The sequence below is a fragment of the Helicoverpa zea genome, chromosome 2 (assembly GCF_022581195.2).
Source record: "Helicoverpa zea isolate HzStark_Cry1AcR chromosome 2, ilHelZeax1.1, whole genome shotgun sequence".
Lineage (NCBI taxonomy): Eukaryota > Metazoa > Arthropoda > Insecta > Lepidoptera > Noctuidae > Helicoverpa > Helicoverpa zea.
This window is the reverse complement of record NC_061453.1, coordinates 4375324-4394202: the sequence shown is the minus strand read 5'-3', so window position 1 is coordinate 4394202 and position 18879 is coordinate 4375324. Positions and strand designations below refer to the sequence as shown.

Genomic DNA, 18879 nt, shown 5'->3' with positions numbered 1-18879 from the left:
TTAACTACTGAGTCACATTTTTGTGACATTTTTCACGAGCTTCCTCCGTTTGCGTGATGACTGCAACACATGGAGACCGTCGGGACCGGAGCCAGTTGAGCTTGCCTGTTGTCCACATGCCGGAACACCTTTTTGTAAAACTTCTTCCTGCAGCTTTTGTACATGTACAACGCCAATGCTATGACGCCGACGATTAGAACGCCACTCATAGTAAACTCAGTGATGGAAATACTCGATCCTCCTGCTCCGCCAGCAGTTTGCGCCACCACGATTTCTTCCTTTCCGCCGTAATTGCCCATTATAAAAATACTCACAATTATCTATGTAGTGTAATTCTTGCAGTGATTTGCTGATATGTGGTAAGCCAAAAATCACGTCGGGGTCACCAAATGTAAGAGTCTCTACGGTCTTATAGGTATATATTGTCTATTGATACTGATGAGTCATGTAAATAAAACAACTGGTTACGGCGAACACTTGTAAATGACTAAAGAATAATTATTTATTATATTTCATCATACATAATATATATTTGACATACTTAAAGTTTATTGCCTACCTATGCTCCACAATATTTATAATGCATTTATTTGGATAAGAATTAATATCATGTTTATAAAAAAAAAACTGCAAATAATACATTTTTTGAGAACCAGAAGCATAAAAAAGGTTATAGTGAGCTAACCCTAAGGGATAGACATATGCTGTCACGGACTTTTTTTTTAACTTTTAAAGTGAAACTATTCTGTATACACCATTTTTACGAAACTTTAACCGTTTACGCAGCGCACGCAGCAGAAACTCTCAATAGAAGAGAAAATCCTCCGATTTTGAAACATTATTCATTACTGCTCCGCTCCTATTAGTCATAGCGTGATAACTTATAGCCTATAGCCTTCCTCGATAAACGGGCTATCTAACACTGAAAGATTTTTCTAAATCAGACCAGTAGTTCCTGAGATTAGGGCGTTCAAACAAACAAACAAACAAACTCTTCAGCTTTATAATATTAGTATAGACTAGCTTCTGCCAGCGGTTTCACCTGCATCCCGTGGGAACTACTTCCCGTACCGGGATAAAAAGTAACCTATAGCCTTTCTAGATAAATGGGCTATCTAACACTGAAAGAAATTTTCAAATCGGACCAGTAGTTCCTGAGATTAGCGCGTTCAAACAAACAAACAAACTCTTCAGCTTTATAATATTAGTATAGATATATCTTCGTTTAAGAGAAGCAGCTTTACTTCAGTAATTTTCAATTTAAATTCATTAAAAGAGTTAGATATTTGAAAGAGATGTTGAATCTCAACAAAGGGATAATTTGAACGCGCTTATTATCAAACTGAATTATGAATCCTTTCTGTGTGAATAAGCTGGTGAGGCGTAAACCATAGACCCGCCTTCTAAAGTATAAACTAATCCATAACAATGAACCTTTCATTAGGTAAATAGAGACCAAAATTGATGTGCACATGTTGTGGTTAGAACCGTTTTACTTCCTAATTTCCAACCTAATCTACTTAGTCATACCAATATTGTTATTCAGGACTAAAATTTTACGAGATACCTAACATCGGTTCAGCAAAAACATGTTTTCTTTGCAAACACAAACAAACTGTGTTACATAAATGGTAAAATGCTTATCGGTAACAAGTTGCGAGTATGGGTATCTTGGAGAAAAATAATGTGTTTACGTGTACACTCACAGGAATATTAGTGTAGGTTTATGGGTAGCAGCAGGTAATATTTATGTATATAGGATGACTGGCAGTTATTGACCGATACAAATATGATAATGAGAATAAAAACTAAGTTACTTGGGGAAAGCTGTATGTAATCATGGGTAGAATCACTTGTTCGAGTATCGGTCACTAATTACAATCACACTATATATAGCCTGGCCAGATCATTAATGACTCTTCCATGGTCTAGGCTGGGAACGGGACGAAAGCTGCGGGAGTGATTACAGGTGAGCGCGGGACAGGATTGTCAGCTGTCACCGTCCTTGGACAGGTGGCCAGACTGTAGTATACTGAACATGGCAGTAAGTTCGATTTTTAAGTTGCATCTTAGGTGGCATCCATAGAGTTTGTATACTAGCCCGGTTTGTGCCTGGTTAACGATTGAAGGCGACGAGTATAGAATTGATAAATGTGATTGTAGGTAAGGGTTAATGTAATGTTATTTTAATTAAAAAACACATAGATAATGTATAGCAATTTATTTATAAGACTAATATTGTTCCTCAGGCAACATACGTACAGATTTGAATGTTAAACGTAATAATTGAGTCCTCCGGCTAATTTAAATATGTAAATGGGCTAAACTAAATAAGTACTTTCTAGAACATTCGTGAAATAATAAATTAGTGCTTATTTGATTACTCACTTTGATTAAAATCTTGTTAGCTCTGATTTTATAACAAGATTCCATGAGTTATTAAGGACGTAGGTCTGAGTAATAAAAACATAGGTATAACGAATGTTAGGTTTTTTGTTTGTGGCTAAGTAACAGCCGCATAGGTTGATCGATCACACACAAGGTTAAACAATGCTTGAAGATTTATGTCCTGATGAGTTCCTACGAGTTTTGGAAGGCAACGTGCCTTCCGATACTCGGTAATTGCTGAATTGGTTATTGGCACATCTTTGGCTGTCTATTACGTTTACATAGAAGCCAGTAGGTAAGTGTGGGAACCAGTCCTTCCAAGAGGTATCGAGTTACCCAGGTTTGAGGAAGTCCGGATAATCCAGATAGGCAGTCGCTACATATAAAACACTGGTACACAGCTACATCTGGTTAGACTAGAAGTCGACTCGAATATAGTTGGGAACAAACGCCTGACTTTGTTCAGATTTGGTATCAATGCAAAGTTTTGCATAGAAATGAGTACCACAAGTTTATGGGCTTTATTTGCCTCAATCTATATATTATTTTACAGCAGTTAGTAACAGGAAAGCCTTAAATACAAACAGACGAGTAGGTACCGATCCTCGCGTATTCAGCCGCAGATTTATGGCAAAGCTGTAAAGCGTTACGCTCATGAATATTCTAGATTTTATACGAAAATTGTGGAACCATCTTCAATAGCTAGCCTTCAGTTATATTAAATTTTACTAACAATTTCCTACTATGGTTTGCTCAACTTTTGTTTTCGATTTCGAGGCGAAAATATAAATCTATAGTGATTTATATAGTTTGCTTGTAATATTAAATAAGTTAACGATACCTTTATAATGAAGTCAATGACCTCTTGTTGGCAGATGTATCCAGGTTTTTAATAAGCAATCAGAAGTGTAGGTTTTTCTAAGACCGTTGAAAAAAGATTTCACGCCTAAAGTAGGCTTCTGTTACAGCCTTTTTATCGTCCCACTGCTGGGCACGGGCCTCCTCTCACACGGAGAAGGATTGAGCATTAATCACCACGCTTGCTCAATGCGGGTTGGTGATTTCAGACTATATAGTCCAGGTTTCCTCAAGATGTTTTCCTTCACCTTTTTTATCAGCCATTGGTGTCTAAGATATACTTAGAAAGTACATACAAACTTAGAAAAGTTGCATTGGTACTTGCCTGACCTGGAATCGAACCCACACCCTCATACTCGAGAGGCTGGTTCTTTACCCAAAGTAGGCTTACCTTAATTGAAATAACATAAATATTCTCACTAACAATCTGTAAAGGTTATTTGTAAATTCCAACATAGGCATATCTTGTAACTACAGCTGCGTAGACAAATAAACTACATATTTATTTATTACTTGTCAATATAGGTACGGATGAAGTGGAATAATTTATGAATACGATCAACTTGTGTTCGCTTCCGGTTATCATACTGTCACAGATAAAAAAAGGTTGCCATCAATTTTATATCGGTAAGCTAAAGGCCGTAGGAACGTATTCCGTCATTATTTTTCAGATCGTTTAAAAAATTGCCCGTATAATAAAACGATATATTGGCTGTCGTAATAAAAATGCTGTTTTAATATTTTTTGTTTTTCGCGATTTTTATACGCTTTTATGTAAGAGTTTCACACTGCAGACTAAATAGTCGGCCGAGCTAAATATGTACCTTTTTTTTTTTTTTTTAGCGACGTAAAATCATCAAATGACCCCTCCCGCTGCACAGTGTGAGAATCTCGCAATCTAGGGGGATTTAATTCCAAATTGAATTAATTAAAATATACAAGTTAAAAAATAATATTTCTTGGTTTACAAATAAATAAAAATACTTAAATAGTGAGAGAAAATAAAGTTTTATTTGAAAAAATGCGATATGAATAAATTTTGATATTTTATTCACTATTTCCACTTTCGGCCTCATTTACGGTGGGTACAGAAAGCAATTTTAGGACATCAGGATCTAAAGGACTCCGTTTTCTCTTCATTATAAGTCCCAAGCTATGAATATATATGAATCTGATGATATGAGAAGTCTGTTAAGTAGGTCGGTATTGGTGTCTATTCGTGTCGTGTTTCTAGTGAAGAATTCCCTGTATCTTCGGGTTTGTGCCTCCTCTGATAACTGGCCAATCGGCAAAATACACGAAGCTATGACATCCCGGACATTAAATAAGACTTTGTGCACACTAACTGGCATGTTATACCATGAGTGTTCCCTAAGATACAAGTTTCTGGTTTTTTCTGTGTAACTATTGAAGGAATCCAAATCGACTGTAAAACCCGACCCGAGAGTATGATATGAAACCTAAAATGATATGAAACCTCGTTATTAATTCTAAATTTACCCCAGTAATATCAGCACTACCATCATGCTTAATGCTTCATCGGCCGACACAGTTACTTGAACGCTATCGCTAAGAATTTTTTTCGTACGCTTTTCATGATAGAACCTCTCTTAGGTGAACTCATAGAAAGTTCTTTTACGATAGCTGCAGAGTCCCTTTTACCAGCTTTTCGAAGGTTACATTCATGTGCAATCGCTATTTCTTCAGGGCTAGTAGACGATATTAGATTCTGAACTTTGCGTTTTTTTGGTTTTATCGCAACATTCTACAAAAAAATTATGTGGTCTTCCTTGTGAGTGGCCAGATGTAGATGGTATTTCATTTAAAACATTATCTGGTAATTTAATGCATTCATTCAACCAAGTAACATTCTTGTTTAAAAAGCGTTCGCGATATCTAACGCTTGCTGTCCATTTTTCGTTAAGTTTGTTACAGAACTTTCTTTAAAAAAACTCAATTTCATTAACAGCACCTTCCGAAAACTGTACTCGAGGGTAATTACCTATTATAAATGCAAAAATAGCATTAATTCGCTCCTCTTTCGCATTTGAGGTCCAAATATCAAAAATTTGTTTTTTTGTAATTTCGGCGGTCATTCTGGAAACCGAAAAAAAATGTTTGACGGTCGCACAAAATCGCAAGTTTTGTAAATTGTTCTCAAAAGTTAAGATTCTAAGCTATAAACTGAAACAATAGAAACACCGGGATATTGAGAGCATTTTTTTCTACACGCCTTTTATTTTGCATATCATCTCTAAAAAATGCTTAATTTAACTGTGCTTTTAAATCATGTCATTAGATCAATGTTTAACTATTACTTACATAAAATACACAATAACTTACCTTGAAAGATGTACAGAATGCAATAATAAACAAATAAATAAGACTATACATTAATTTGATCAGTAATCTCAAGTGAAGATGACACCTTAATTTTGTTGTTCGTGTTGTAACGTTGCAACGATTATTGTCTTACCACTTTAACATTTTTTTATAATTTTTTTAAAGTACCTACAAGAATTTCTAATATGTAGCTATGACAAATGGGGTCTTAGGTATAAATAGGATATAACTATATTATATATTATTAGAATTTATATTTTGATTTAAATCCCCCTAGATTGCGAGATTCCTTCACTGTGCGCTGTGGGTTAGCAGCGGTGAGGGAGTGTCAGACTCTTACTGACTAAAATCGTCGTGTTCCGTCATAGGCCTTTTATGTACCAGGGCCACGGTATCTCTTTCGAACAACCCGCAGCAGCTAAATATGTACCTGATATTTGTAATGCGTGTACTAACATTCAATACCATCCCCAGACTGATTTATGAGGAGAAACAAACTATCGGACTACTAAAAGTTTGCAGTGTGCTCTAAATGATACTTAAAAACAGATTGAGTGTGAGACTTTTATATATATCCCTCTTTATTTAACTTTACAAGTACTCTTACAGAAAGAAAATAAAAGGGTGGAGGAACCCGGAAAAGAAATAGCTTTTGTGGTCCAAGTAAGTAAGCTTAGTTAAGCCTCAAGTGACCTCCTTCGGTTTTCATTAAAGCTACGGATTTTTACGAAATCACAGTCGATTTTAGCAAAAAACTTGTGAATATCTTTGTTACTTGCTTATTTTACCTTTGTCACCCGTCTTTCGTATAAATCCTATAATTCATACAGATTCTAGCATTAGTTGGAAGGCAAATTATATTTATTGTATACAGGAATGAATTTTATGCAGTGCACAAAAAAAAAACTGGTGGTCCAGAATCATTAACAGAACATATCTGCATCATCAGTAAAAAAATTTTTTTCATTCTTTTGTCCGCCCTAAAATCAGCAAAATATGGACACCAATTATTCTCACGCGCTTGGAGCCGCGCTCGCGTCAGTAAACGGGTTTCGCGTTGCCGCCGCGCATACTATGACGATTGTGACCGTACAATCGGTTACAAAATGAACATCTTTCGATATCAATAACTTTTCTTTTTTGTACTAAAACACATAAAAATAAAAATATACGTATCTATAAAACTTATTTAACTATAAGTTGACAAAGTTTGCGCACTGGATAAAATTCATTCCTGTATAACAGCGACATATGCATTCTTATAATATTGCACTGACTAAAATTTTAACGCAAAAATTAATTTTGTAAATTGATTTCTTACTCAAAGGACTACAAATAAATTTTTCGGTAAATATTATTTTTCGTGTATCTTTATATTTATCAAACTATTAAGTATTGTTCATTAAACAGTTTTCATCCCCCTTTAATCTTAGAAACTTGCCAGCTATGCGGTTATACGCAAGTAATTCCCACTTCGCCTCTAGCTAAGATAAGTACTTGAAGAATTTTAGTCAGTACAAGACTTACGTAACCCTTTGTCAGCCTTAGGCTGAAGTATGTAGTTCAACAGAACACTTAATTAAACAAAATGTAGGTAGATTCATGTTCGAACATGTCAATTCTGATGTACCTAACATGTCCTGAACAAGAAAATTCATATAAGTAGACTTTTTGTATTGAAAATCTGTGAAGTCAGAAATCTGAACAAGCTTATTTGACGACAGGTCAGTAATGAGGACATATTCGTCTACAATCTTACCCTTGTTCATGTCAATACCCTTATCAGCATCATCAGCATCTCTTTTATGATTTTTGTTGTTGTTGGTGCTACAAATGAAAATATGTTCACCTATCCTAATGACTACTCTGTCATGTTCATTCACAAGGAACCACTTCCTACGAAAATGATGAGCCAAAGTGACCTCAATAACACAAAACGAGCCCAATATCGACAAAAACTTTCACCAAGTCCTCAAGATCCTAACCTCACAATGTCAAGGTCGGTTAAGTTTCCATTGATCGAACCTCAAATCCGATTATGTTTTGCTAAATCACCACAGACGGTGGAAAGGCGAAGCTAGTTCTTGCGTGAAATCGTTCGAACAAACTTCGGATGCTCGTACAATGACAAGGATAAACGAGCTACTTAGCTCGCGTACTGTTACTACCACTTATTCTTTTTATACTTACACTGTGAACAATTAAACTGTTTGAAGTGGGCTGAATGATTGATCGAAAATCGAAAGAATTGATGACTAGACGCATGTCTAGTCGTACCTATGTCTTTTAGAGATGTATGTATGCAAAGATGTGTGGAAGGTCAAATTAGTGACAACTAGTTAGGATCCTCAGATTCTTGTCCAATCTTTACCCAGTGAGTTATAAATGTCTGGCTTCTGTTTATAAAACTAGCCTAAGATACACTATGCTGCTGTAATTTGGGTGTTACAGCGCATAAAATGTAAAAAAATATGTCTCATCCCTCGATTATTTTTTATTATTTCTGATCACCAGACCGTACAGATATTGCTACGATGAAGTATTGAACCAATGACGCGAACCGAGATTTGATAAATGGATTTCAATTATTAGATGAAAAGTCTCCGTAATTTAACAGGATTTTACACTTCAGCATGGACAAGTCTGATAAAAAATGAAAATTGTAGAGATAGAATAAAATATAGCTACAAAGATTCTTTTCAAACAATTACCAGAATAGGTATGTGATGTAATGTTTCTTTACATCAATCATCATTATTAATAGGTATATCTTAACTCTACTTCTCTATCTTAGTATTAGCTTAGGTATGTACGAAATATGAAAAAAATAAAGAACCAGACTCCACTTGAATAAAACCCATCACAACCACAAATCCAAAATAAGTATAGTAAGTTCAACTCAGTCGTGCGCGCGGCCCTATGTGTGGGTAACCTTTGTACATATACAGTGACTTTGTGTGCGTGACAAGAGGTACAGTCGGGTACAAATACAGTTATTTAGGGGTTGTATACGGCTGTTTAAAGTACAGTTATTACGTAATTTAGTTTATTTATTTATAATGATTCTGTATCGCTACTTGAAAAATCAAATGATGAATTTTCGGATTCGCTACTTTCACCAATGTTAATTATAAATTCTGACTCCATGTCAAAATGTCTATAGTATTCTTCTTTTTTCTTTTGTACATGTCGACAAGTATTACCCAACATCCCTTCATCAATTTGACTTAAACGTTCATTTATGAGTTTCATTATTTCCGTCTCATTTTGGTCGACATTATGAGAAGCAATATAATTTTTTAAAATTCCCCACACATTTTGTTTCCATTATTATACTAAATTATAGGTCTTTTACATTCTTAGTCCACACATCTATTTATTGTCCGCGTACCCCGAGCTAGAAAATATGTAAGGAGTATTTAATTCATTTTAGATATTTCACTTCATTTATTTCTTAGATACTGTCAATGTCAATTTGAAAAGCCGTATGAGAAAATAATGATAAACTGTAAAATGTAATAATAAAAAGCTTTGAATGTTGTTTCATTTTTTTGAAACGCTACCTGACTCCTTAAAACATTTTCTCCGTGAAGAACTAGACATTTTCGTAAACGACTGTACCCATAACAAAAAGCGATAAGAACACGTCATGCTCGGACGACGTCACTGTCACACGAATGAAAGTTGTATATTTACAAGCCGACGCACACATAGGGCCGCGCGCAAATCTGAGTTGAACTATCTATACTAAAAGTGTTAAAACTACCTCTCACCTTTTGAGGAACCTTTCTAACAGTCAGACGGTTTTATATACTTCTGTCTTCTTCTATACTTTTGTCATCAAAAGAGCCATTCTTCCTAGCCATGTCTTTCATACAAACCATCCATCGTATTGCTGATCATCAAACAATATATTAACATAATTAACTAGAATCAAGAAACCCCTACATCCACAAGCATCATGAATCAGATTACTCCAACGCTCTCATTTCCATCGATGAATATTCTGGAACCCAGAATAAAGCGAGCCCACTTTACCCGGACAATGACTTAACGTATACTGCTATGCGGATAATGTTCGCATTAACTAATTGCCTTTCTTTAAAGTCGGAAATTATTTCTAGTCATGAAGATAAATCGGTGGCGGTTCGCTAGACTTATTAATTAGATAGTTTATTATGCTTGGGCTAGGTATTAGAAGCGGAAACTAAATTCCATATTATAAAATGCAAGGAAATATATGAATATGAAATAGAGCATCTATTTTATAAAATGTTCTGGTTTATTCTGAAGATAAACCACACTATGCTTAACTTATACATAGAATAGCATTTACCTACTTCAATTCTTTTCTACACTTTTCTTTAGGTCTCAAGTAATCGGTGTGAGCCTATCGACCTTACCAGGTCACAAATTCAGACTCTAGCTTGTTAATGAGAAATTCCTCGGCTTGATTTAAGTCTTAAAATAAATGACCTAGGTACCTAGTTATAATGCTGACGTTTGGTAGTAAGCTTGGAGTCTGCTTATACAATGGAATTAAAATTAATCGCTTTATTCATATCCCGCACTCCACTTTATCCGATTACAGTTAATTGAGCTTTTCCTTCCTATAGTAGGTACTTTACATAATCATACAGTAAATTATTACAATGCTGTAGGTACACGGAAACAAATGGATACATATCCATCATGAGAGGCGGCAGAGCGAGATAATTTGATACCACCCACGTACTAAACCCTTCAAATACGAAGACGGAACTCAACATAACATCTCACTTTTTATTCCATCGCAGTTTTTGATCCAGCTATTGTTCGTAACACAACAAATAAAAAGCAATGGACCTCGAAATGAAGAGAGAACGTAGCTTTTTGTCGGAATACCAGAAAAGGATACCAGATGTGAACATAATATTCCTTTCATAACACATGAAGGATGGATAGCAGTTCTAGCATTATTCTTTCGCGTAAAGAGGTCGGTATCGGACCTAACAACGAAAGTTTTTGTCGCATCAACGTAGCTACTTCGCTATAAAATTACTTTATAGCAGGCTGGGCGTCCCGGGATTACTTTCCATTACCGTTTAATGCTTCCCTGTGGAATGTCGTAACTGTATTTTGAACTCGTCATGAAGATAAATTATCTCAAACTTAAATGGACTTAAATTTTATCTGGAAACCGATTTGTAGGTGGGTGGTTCCGTGGAGCGAACCGGTATGCTATTGTCATACTAAGTGATTGCAAAAATGTAGGTTGTGAAGGACGCGGAATTATGAATGGGACAAAGGGACTCAAGGGCGTGATGGATAGTTGAGATGTTTTTAAGATAAAAGCTTTACTAGAGATGTATTATATGAGTAGATAATCATATAACGTCAAAGACTTGAACCTTCGAGGAAAAAGTTACGTAACAAGAGACGCGTTGTTAACTTACTTTGTGATAATTTGGTGTTTTCTGCCTACTTGTTTCGTTTTTAGTAATGTTTCACTGGAAATAGTTATCAAATAATTATATAATTGTTAAGATATCAGGAATTGCTTCATTATATTGGTATCATTTAGTAAAGTCCCCTACTAACTATTTAATATACTACATATAGGTAGGATCGAATTACTATCACCGACGACCACTATTATTGTTTTTATCAAAACCACTCCAAATAAACAGGCTTTGTCATTTGATATTTTAAGTTACAAAAAACATAAACCGTGTATGGAATTTTCACAATACTCACATTACATGATTCCGTTGGAATTCTTTCCATAAATCAGTCAGGATTTGTTTCCATGAAAACCACGAGAGGTTGAAAATGGAGTTCCTTTCATAATTATGCATAATTGTATTCACAGTAGGTGCCTAATACACAAATCAAATGTCGCAATTTCGTAGGTATACAGCAAGGCGACATAACAAATGTTTATACCATGGGAAGTGAACCAGGTTATCCCCATCTTTTACGGCGACCATTACTCCCAGGCAAATTTACGACTAGTACAAGCAGAGCTGAACAATCTTATTTGTTCTAAATGGAATTGCCAACCCAGCAATCCTAAGTAACAAATGAGAAAATATGTGAATTTTTGAATAAAAATGGCTGAACTGATCACGGAGACATTTTGTGTGCTGACAAATAGTTTCTTTTTAAGAATTTACTAAAAGTTACATTTAATTGCATGAAGTAGGTAGTAACTAATTTAGAATCTTATTATAAATATATACAAGCCCTAAGCAGAAACATACAATCTCATTTAAACGGTAGGTATTTCCACCACACATTTTTTTCCATCTCCTGTTTTTCTGAGCTAAAAAAATATTTTCGGCAGCCCTATTACGTTAGTAGAATGAGGTAAACAACATTACCTAAATACATTGTTTGTTTCTAATGTACGATAGTAATAACGTTGTTCTGGTTACCATTGTACACCCTCAAGGTATGAGGAAAAACAACTGAGCATTTTCTTCACAAGTCCACTCATTAGTGTATCGAATTTCGTCGGAAAAATTACCTTATAAATAACGGTGTTAACAGAATATGTCGTTTTCCAAATAATTACTCACGTGTTCTTCGACCAACGTACCTAATTAATTCGAGCCATATAACTACATAAAAAGGCGTGAACTCCTCATCATAATTAACTCATCAATCTCCACATCGGCCATTGTTGAGTCCAAGCTTTTCCGCCCATCCCTCTAGCGTCCCGCGCCCATCCCTCTATCGTCCCGTTACCGTCACGCTCCCGTCCCGCTCTCGTGCCGCACCCTTCCCGCCCTCGTCCCGCACTCTCCTCGCTCAAGGCCCGCAGCCAACGTTGGACTCAGCCATTGTTCCATGACAAGCGTCAAGCCAGACCCACCGAGCCACCCAATATGACAAAAATATAATTGAATTTCAAAAGTGGAAATAATTAAATTGGAAATTGAATTTTCATGTCAGATAGCTTCCACGATAGGATTATTTATAAGTGCTTTGCTTCCCAAATGAAGATCCTGGTGATAGTTTTCTTATCATTAAATAGGTAATAACAAAGTTATGTAACTGTATCTGCAGTGACGTGGCTTTGCGACTAAAACTTAGTTAACATTTAAGTTATATAAATTACTTAGTTGTTTAATAACTTTGTTGTCTTATACGCTAATTCAGAGGATCTTAGCCCCGTAAAGCCTAACTTATCTTGAAGAAGTATTTGGACGGTCTTAGAAGATTAATTTTATTTAGGTACAAATGGTAGGTAGATACAGAGTGTTTGTTACGCAGTCTAGACAAACGATTTTAGAAGCTAGGTGTTAATTGTAATTGAGTTCATGTTCCCAAGACTTAGCCTAAAGTCAAGCGGCTTACATAAATATTTTTGGTAGGAAGGTGTCGTCGTAAGAATTTGTATTTTACTGACTTTAGTAATTAAGGATAATTAATTATTTTCAATCAAACATAAGTCAATTGATACAACATTCAAAGAATGTTTTTTTTACAAAAAAGCTAACTTAAAAATTTGCCTAAAATTCCCATAAACCATTTTTATTATTCCTTAAGAAAGGTAAGTCACTTGAAGCTTTAGCGTAAATTCATTTGAAGTTAATATCTTCTACTCCATTGGTTCTTTTCACCGTTAACCTTTCAAAATAATTCATAGCTGCTAATCAAAGCTTTATGCTTCACCACCTAAAGCTATAAAAACAAATTGCTGAGCAAGAGTAAGTACTCTTCAATATTGACGAGTAACTACTTATGAAGCAGAATCACTGTAATTTACGAATGGCATAGTAACTGAATGCAATGTTTTATGTGCTCCCACAATACGGTGACGCTTTGGGTAGTATAGCATCTAATACTCATCATCCTCCGAGCCTTTTCCCAACTATGTCGGGGTCGGTTTCCAGTCTAACCGGATTCAGCTGAGTACCAGTGCTTTACAAGAAGCGACTGCCTATCTGACCTCCTCAACCCAGTTACCCGGGCAACCCGATACCCCTTGGTTAGACTGGTGTCAGACTTACTGGATTCTGACTACCCGTAACGACTGCCAAGGATGTTCAATGACAGCCGGGACCTACAGTCTAAGATATACTTAGAAAGTACAAACTTAGAAAAGTTGCATTGGTACTTTTTTACATTGGTTGCTTGACCTGGAATCGATCCCGCGCCCTCATACTCGAGAGGTTGGTTCTTTACCTACTAGGCCACCGTGACTTTCATAGCATCTAATACTAATGCTATTTTTGCAGGTAAAATAGCTTGTTATTTTCAAACGATTCAATTGCCTGTTTTTGTCCTTTGAAAATACCCCAATTTTCTTTCACGATCCCAGTATTTGCTTCGAAATAATTGAATTTTCTTTTCTATAAGTATCTCAATCTCTGTTCCTTTGTTTTCCTACCTAATTCATTACTTTCGGATCGCGGACAGTCCCAATCTTTTTCCCCGACTGACCGGGAATTACAGTGCGCCCAATATACTTTGATAGTTCAAAAGTGTTGCCATGTGAGGTAAAACGTCAAATTCCTTGAAACCAATTTAGTTGCAGGCTTTGCCACGTACCAAGTTATACTGGATATGTTTTAGGCAACGTCGGTATATAAATTCTTCAAACTTATGTAGACAGGTAGGATTGCTATGTTTACGACTCTGCCATCTGTGTCTTACATCGTAAAAGGCTTTTCTTCTACATGTCCTTTTTTACTTTACTTTGCTGTCAGGGTTTCAGTAGCGTAGTCTGACTTTTGGTAAACCTGTAAAGGGGTTCGTCATCAGTACATTTATGTATAGGTAGATAGGGCATTGGTAATAAATGTACTAGGTACCTATTCGAGGTAAAAACCTTGAACAATTTTAGTGTCCATAAAATGTGAATGAGAACTAAACTACGGCAAAAAATATTTTAAACCGTAATTATTATTTTATTAGTGATCGAAACCAACTTTCAAAAACATTTTCGTACTGATCTTCCTAAATATGCACAGGTTTCATGAACTTAACGACCCATTTGCATTACCTAGTATTTTTACTTAGATCCTTAAAAACGAACCTCTCTTGAAATAATGAACCTCAGAACAAGTGGCTTATATTTAAATTAAATTAGAAATTAAATCAGTAACAAAATTATGAATCCCATTCAGGGTCGTCTCTTAATACTCATTATAAAGTGTACGTGATACATTAAAATGAGAGATTATGCCAGGATTATTACGTATACAAGTGCCATAGAGGTACATATCTGCGTCGATTTGTTTTTTACATAGATACATAGATGATGTATGTATAACGATAGCATAGTAAATTTTTCCATTTGTTCAGCTGTTTTTTGTATGATAGAATAATGTTGAGCAAATAAACTTTTTCAAAAACAATAAAATTGGAATAAATTGTCAGTAAAAACTGTAAGTATTAAATATCTTATTCAATCTACGAACTTACAGGAAAATGCAGTAAAAATCCGCTACAACTAAAACTCTAAAAGAAAGTGTGAATTTTGAAAGGAATTTTAAAAATTACTAGCCGTTACGTAGCTACTGCCCGCACCGGAATAAAATATAGCTTATGTTACTCGCAGATGATATAGCTTTCTAATGGTGAAAGAATATTTAAAATCGATCCAGTAGTTTTTGAGTTTATTCATTACAACCAAACAAACAAAGTTTTCCTATTTATAATGTAAGTGCAGATTAAGACGTGGGTGAAATTGCTGGAACCAGCTCGCATACCCCTTACACGTGCCCAACACAGAAACATTACACTCCAACAATTATATACAGATCTGTGGTTTCAACTCGCAATGTTTTTTATTTTTATCCCCCTAATGAGTTAGAGGCGGAGCTCGGGGCTGCCAGCAAACAAGCAGAGACTAATTGGTGATGCGACCAGACACCTGGCAACCCTGGCGGTACACTAATGTGGATCAACGTGCCGAACACCTACGCGTTCTCCGAGTTTAGATAGCAACTTAAGTTTTACGATTACTGTCAGTAGGAAGTACAGATGAGAGTTTTTTTTTATTAAATTTTAATAATTACATAGGTGTGTTTCTTAAGTCTAAACTCGCCAAACTTTTACGTTTGATGGCGAGATACGCTCTTGTTCTTAACAATGAACCACCTTTGTACAGAATTTATACATTTTTTTTACTTATTTTGTATTAACACTTAGGCTAAGTCTTAACTATATATATCTATTACTCTCCCGTACAGTGACTTTTTAATTTAATTTTGAGTGACCCTTTACTAATTTTTACCTCTTCTCTTAAAAAGTCTACACTTTAGGTACCAAATACTTTGATGTTCTCTTTCCGTAATAATTTTTTGTCGAGGGTTGAACCAGTTTGTTTTCTCTCACTCTGCGTGTGTTATAATTGTTTGTGACCCTAACTTTAAATTTATCACTATAATAATATTCCAACCCTATTAAATAAACAGCTTTTTTGTCTATGGGTATAATTTTGCGTATGGGAAATAATTTATCATACTCTTTGTTGCATTTATCTTTAACATTTTTACTTACTAGGAACTTTATCAGTCTTATTTGTAAATCTTTAACATCTGTTAAATATGTAATAAAAGTCCGTCCGTACACAAGAACCCCATAACTTATCAACGAATCGGCTAGTGCAAAATAAACAATTCTTAATGTCTTTTTGTTCAATACATTTTGAATTGTACCTCTTCTATATGATGCAATGCGACATGAAATTCTATTGGATTAAATTGTCCGAAGTCCATCTTCCGAGCCCTTATCCCAACTATGTTGGAGTCGGCTTCCAGTCCAAAGTCACTGTATTACAGGCTGTTTAAGTTATCATGTAGCTTAACATCGAGGAGACTTTTTTTAATATATGTAGCATGAATATACGCATTAAAAATTAAGCTCTGAATCGTGTGGGTCTTAAGTCTTGTTGAGTCCTATGATTATAGAAAGAAGAAATATGTAGGCACATACGCATTAATTTCGGAGTTAATTATTAACTCCTACGAAATTATGCAAACAAAGAACAAAACACTACCTAAGGTATTCAGCTCAAGCACATTGGCTAATAAACTATTCATCATACAACACGCCATTGAACCAACTTTAATGCTTATTAAACAATTTAAATAATTAATTCACCTCACGAATTTTCGACGTGTTTCAGTCCATTCATCATTTTGTTAGAAAATCACGTTTTAATGTTCTTTTGGTTTATATTATTCAGTCTGATGGTGTCATAACCCGCTCTATCCTTTTGTCTATTAATTACCATATATCCCGGTTAATTACCCTTGACTATGGCATCCCTCATTAATATCAAATTCAGCTTATAATATAATTCAAAGCGACATACGGTTTTGGGGTAATTCAACGATAGCGAAATGCGCGTAGCAATAGACTACGTTCGTAGCAGCGTAGTAGCTCGTAGCACTGCGAAATCGTAGTCATATTAAAATCCTATTTATTTAGTTGTCTACAGTTCTATACTGGACATATTATCTGTAGAAGAAGGAGTCAGAAAACTGATTAGATTATATAATGCTATTCAGAGTCTTAATATAAAGGTATAAGAAAAACTATTAACCTCCTTTTAGGCTACAATTGTCGGGTAAAATTTGAAAAAGTGTAATGAATCTTCCCATAAATCCTCTTTTGTTTTACGATACCAACTATAAACAATAAGGGCAACTCAGTTAACACCAATTACGAAACAATCTCGCTTAGAAGAACGGTTTTCGCAAAACTTGTTTTTCATTGTTACGAAGCTATACAAAAACGTTTCCCCGTATACGTAGCTCGACCTTCTATTGGCAATTGATTCTTGAGGCTTAGGGAATAAAGTTCAAAATTGAATGGTCGTGGCCATCGATCTTTTAGATTGCGTTTCGTGCGATCCATCAGCAGCAATTGGAATGAATGAAACCCGCCAATCGAACCCTTTCCCGTAATGATCAGATCCTATCTGAATAAGTAATGCGTCTATGGAAACCTGCGGTTGTATAATAATTACCGTCTTTTATTGTGGACATGGATCTTTCATTTGTTGATACGTCTTGCGTTTGTATTTAAATATAATATTTAGTATTACTAGCAAGGCAGCGTAGGACGTCCACCAACAAGGTGGACAGACGACCTTATAAAGATCGCCGGAAGACGCTGGATGCAGGTCGCCTCCAACAGGTATCTGTGGAGATCAAAGGGGGAGGCCTATGTTCAGCAGTGGACGTCCTATGGCTGAGATGATGATGATGATGATGATTAAGTACTTTGTTTGTTACTCGAATATAAAGCACAAACGGTACATGTATAGTTTGTACATAACACTTATTATTTTTAAACATATTTTAGGTTCAAAAGGTCTGTACCAAAATTTGCAATTTTCAAAATGCACCCAGACTGTAACAAAATCGAGAATTTTGACCGTATATTTGTTTGTAACACATGTATTTTGCTTAGCAACAGTTCAGCTAAAAGCAATATCTTATTATTCCAAAATAAACAACCTTTCACATATTCATCGAAAAACACAGGGCTTGTGTGTGTGTGTCCTTTCGTCGCTGGATCCAGATAGCCCTGAATAAATGGAAAGGTATTAGGGGAAATTTATTCTATTCCCTGATACATTGGCAAATCCATCGGCAATACGTGAAATCCCTAGATCTCCTATTCGCGAAAATTCATTTATAATGTCCAAAACCGAATTAAATAATGTCTGGACACCTTTTCACACACGGTCGGTTAGCCCCATGGTAAGTTATTTATTAACTTGTGTTATGGGTGCTAACACAACTGATAAACTACATATAGCTACATATATACATATTTATGAATACATATTGCAACACCCAGACCACGGCCAACAAGCATGCTCATCACACAAATGTCGACCGAACCGGGAATCGAACCCGGGACCTCAGGTTTGGCAGTCCGGCATGGTGACCATTGCGTCATCGAGGTCGTCGAAATAAATTCTAAAATTTATTTTGCAAGTCCAAAGAAAATTATTTAAGCACTTCGTAACTTAAAACGAATTTCATTAGGAACAATTTTTTCCTCATTCAGACTAATACCGAAGCTAGTATTTTCTCTCATTTTAAGCTAAAATGTTTTTCTTTCCTGAAATAAAAATGTTCTTCGTTTGCTTATTTTTTTTTTTTTTCCATTTACGTGAAATGAAATTTTAGTACGTCGTTTCGGTATTAAAACTGTAAAGAAATGGAATAAGGTTTTCATTAGGGAATAGTTGAGTTCTCAATTCATCCCGCCTACTCTGTAATTTAAAAATAATATCAGACTGAACTATAATATTACTTTAAGGAGTTGCTGGAACAA

The 18879-nt window shown here is 35.4% G+C and overlaps 1 long non-coding RNA gene across 1 annotated transcript; it reads right to left on the bottom strand.

Moving 5' to 3' along the window:
- Positions 1-4650: 4650 nt before the first annotated feature.
- LOC124640698 lies at positions 4651-5626 on the bottom strand. Its single transcript, XR_006985583.1, has 3 exons — positions 5590-5626; positions 5249-5343; positions 4651-4706 (listed from the first exon to the last, which is right to left on the bottom strand). It is a non-coding gene; the product is annotated as an uncharacterized LOC124640698 (long non-coding RNA).
- Between the last annotated feature and the right edge of the window lie 13253 nt (positions 5627-18879).